The sequence below is a fragment of the Sinocyclocheilus anshuiensis genome, unplaced genomic scaffold (assembly GCF_001515605.1).
Source record: "Sinocyclocheilus anshuiensis isolate Anshui unplaced genomic scaffold, SAMN03320099.WGS_v1.1 scaffold1045, whole genome shotgun sequence".
Taxonomy (NCBI): domain Eukaryota; kingdom Metazoa; phylum Chordata; class Actinopteri; order Cypriniformes; family Cyprinidae; genus Sinocyclocheilus; species Sinocyclocheilus anshuiensis.
Window position 1 is genome coordinate 197839 of NW_015555799.1, and position 3868 is coordinate 201706.

The 3868-nt window shown below is 37.4% G+C and overlaps 1 protein-coding gene across 1 annotated transcript in view; it reads left to right on the forward strand.

The window, feature by feature from the left end:
• Positions 1-1371: 1371 nt before the first annotated feature.
• thnsl2 (threonine synthase-like 2) overlaps positions 1372-3868 on the forward strand; it is a 9768-nt gene continuing 7271 nt past the window's right edge. Inside the window, exon 1 of the mRNA XM_016469071.1 lies at positions 1372-1444. The gene's annotated coding sequence lies outside the window, so the exon portion shown is untranslated. The remainder of the gene's footprint in view (positions 1445-3868) is intronic.

Here is a 3868-nt window from a genome sequence, read left to right on the forward strand (position 1 = left end):
GGGTTTGTTACATCAGACTTTAAACCTATCAGTGCACAATAAGATTATACAAAGACAGATTATGATTAAACCGCTGAGAAAAAAAGCTTCTGTGTGGAATAAATGTCCAAAGGTTATGCTGAAATAAAGACATTTCCATCAGCTGATGATCTTCATATGACTCTCAGATAATATTCATCAACACTTCAGGAAAACCGGACACTGGTGTGTGGTTCATCACTGTTTTATGTGTCAGATATTTTAAACACATACTTAGATTCACAAATCACTGCAACCAATAGGCAGATATGAGTTTCTTCTCATGTTGGTTCAGATTTTCACCAATAAATCACAAGAGCCCAAAACCCCAAATCCAGCAGAAAGGCCTATAGCTGTCATCTGTCTGAACTTCATAAACTCTTCATTGTTGCAGTATTACAGACTATGCCATTTATAATCTAATAAAATTCGGTCATTACACTTTTTTGATATTTTGTATGTTACCTTTTACGAGGTATTGTTTCAAGAATAGTTTGTGATTCATAATTGGTTTACTGTTTAGGGCTACTTCATGCCAGGGGCCAGTTGCATAAACATAGCCACTTAAATCTGTATCTTAAGAACTAGTTTGACCAGCTAGCATTTAGCCAAAGGGTAATCATTCTTACTTTCTGGATCCAAATGAGATCAACCTTTTTGTAACTGACTTTAAAAAGTTATGACAAGTCTTGAAGAAAAAACAAAAATCAGATGGCTAACTTTTTAAGACTGCTAGTCTGAACAATTCATGCAATGGGCCCCAGTTTCCCATTGTGACAACTTACCCCATATGATGCTACAATATCAGTGTGTTAAAGGGGTCCTATTATGCTCTTTTACAAAGTCTTGATTTTGTTTTGGGGGTGTACTAGAACATGCTCTCATGCTTGGTGGTTCGAAAAACGCATTATTTTTAGTGAAAAAGCATAATAGGACCCCTTTAAATGAACGTTTGCGCTTACCAAATGTATGTTTTGTATGTCATCCAAGCAATATATAGAAAATGTAATCCTCTCTTGTAATCACAAACGGCTGTGATTGGCTCTTCCTAACAGCGCTGTGAAAAGTAATGGGTATCACGTGACAGCGCCGTCTACGTTTTGCCTCAGCAACTAAAAATGACACCGATGACTTTAACAATGATTCAATTGTAAACGCACAAGGCAAATTAAAAATAGCATAATTATTTAGACCAATTACGATTCAATAAGCCCCGCGCGACTGAGTTTATGTTTGTCGCTTTTCTGTCCGTTTATTCCACATGAAGTAGGATAAACTAAATGAACTACACGATGAACTCCATAATGAACTACATGTCCCAGGAACACTGAGCTCCTCTGTCCTCCATGATCCCGCTGCTATGAAGTGAACACAGAGCGGGTCAGAGTGCAGCAGATCCGGCTGTGGAGAGTCTAGTCTGTCACAGGTATCGATAAGCTTATTCTGCTTCATTTACAACATACTATGATCATGAATGTAAAGACACGAGTTAAAAAGCTCTGATTAAACGTCATCTTTAACAAATATAACACTGTAAACAGCTGCAGTACATGGAAAAAAAAAGTTTTTAAAAGTTTTGATTTTGTTATCAGATTTGTGACCCTGGACCACAAAACCAGTCATAAGGGTCAATTTTTCAGATTTGAGATTTATGCATCATCTGAAAGCTGAATAAATAAGCTTTCCATTGATGTATGGTTTATTAGGATAGGATACAATATTTGGCAGAGATACAACTATTTGAAAATCTGGAATCTGAGGGTGCAAAAAAAATCAAAATACTGAGAAAATCGCCTTTAAAGTTGTCCAAATGAAGTTCTTAGCAATGCATATTACTAATTAAAAATTAAGTTTTAATATATTTACAGTAGGAAATTTACAAAATATCTTCATGGAACATGATCTTTACTTAATATCCTAATGATTTTTGGCATAAAATTAAAAATCTATAATTTTGACCCATACAATGTATTTTTGGCTATTGCTGCAAACATACCCCAGCGACTTAAGACTGCTTTTGTGCTCCAGGGTGACATTTGGAGAACTGAAACTGAGAAAAATTCCTTTAAAGTTTTTACACCAGCCAGTCGAACATGTTGTGGGTAAATTAGTGGTAATGCATTCACATAATTCCTTTTTAGGAATAATTTTTTATAGATAAAAACCATGACCACTGATGTGACCTTTGACCAGAAACCGTGAAGCATGTAGTAATGGAGTGTGAAGTTCTTCGTGCTGCAAGAACCCGCATGTTTTCTGATCTGCTGGAATCCGGAGTCTCATCTTTATCTTTAAAATCGATTCTTGAAAATAAGGAATATGAAGCAACAAAGGTTGTTATAAGTTTTTTACTCCACACTGGTCTTTATTTGAGGATTTAATCTATGAGATGGAGTTCTTTAGATGAACTGAGGAGGGCAGCAATACGCCTTTGAAGCGTCTAAGCTGCCGCACATCACACAAGAAGAAGAAGAAGTGACCTTTGACCACCAAAATGCAGATACTGCACTCTGCCTTTGGATGACCTTAAACACTATTGCAAAAACAATATCTACAAACTAAATGTGTTCATCCAACTTTCTTGTTGTGTTTCTTACTACATGATGATTGTTTTTAATAACTAATAGTTTTATTGATGTTTGCATGTTGTGAATGTTAAAATTGCTCAGTAGTAACCCTGATAGCACATGTAGCCTACATCACGGAGATGTCTATTTGACGTCTGCATTTACATCTGCAATACGTCTATAGGATGTTTCCTATCAGATGTCAAAGAGACGTTTAGAAGATGTCTTTAAGATGTTTATGATTTAGATTGGATGTAAAACTGACATCTTAAGCGGTTTCAAAGCTGCTTCTGGTGCTGCCGGGTGTTCTTGTCCAGTTGTCACTTTGCTGAGGAGGCGCAGCTAACTTTTAGCTAACTTTGCCTTACAATATAACTTTACCGGAGCCAGCTAACTTTCTGTGTGAGTGTTACGGCTACCAAGGCAGACCGCAGTATCTGCAGTGTCAAAGCCAGAAAAACAAAGCTAGAACACAGTAACATCATTTACTGCAGTTTGCCTTGGTATTAGCTTGGATTTTGTAGTTACTGCAATTTTGACACTTTCATTTCTCTGAAACGGGACAAAATTGAACTAGGAGACTTTGTCATAAGACAGAACAGATGTCACAGAGCCGATTTTAGGCCTCAAACTCAATTTTGACCAAATGTGTAGTTACTGCGCTTTGCCTTTGGATGGCAGTGTAGCATTCCATCATTTGCGCACCAATGGATCCTCTTGTCACGCTTCAGGTCAGATGAAGACGAGGAAGAGTCACAGTAACAGAAGTCTTTATTAAATCCAACATATACAGGTAGATCTACAAGCAGGTGAAACAGTGTGGTTTACACAAACAATACCAGACAAATGAAGAGTACACAAGGAGGAACTTAAAGGGGTCCTATTATGCTTTTTCACTTTTTCAACTTTAGTTAGTCTGTAATGTTGCTGTTTGAGCATAAAAAAGATCTGCAGTGAAAAATAATGTGTTTTTCGAACAACCTACTATAAGAGTCTGTTCTAGTACACCTCCAAAACAAAATCAAGACTTTGTAAAAGAGCATAATAGGACCCCCCACAGCCGATGCGATCCGACGGGACTTTGAAATCATGAAAGAAAAAAAAAAGCAGAAATCATGTTCATGGATGAGCTAATGATTTATTAATGTAGTAGAATGAAGCATGGTGAGGTTAAAAGCCGTTGAAGCGAAATGAGGCCGCTGAATAAGCATGACGCACGGCTCGAAAGCAGCGGAGCTTTTATTATGCCACAGTCGACCGCTTCCGCTCCTTCCGGTCGTGCG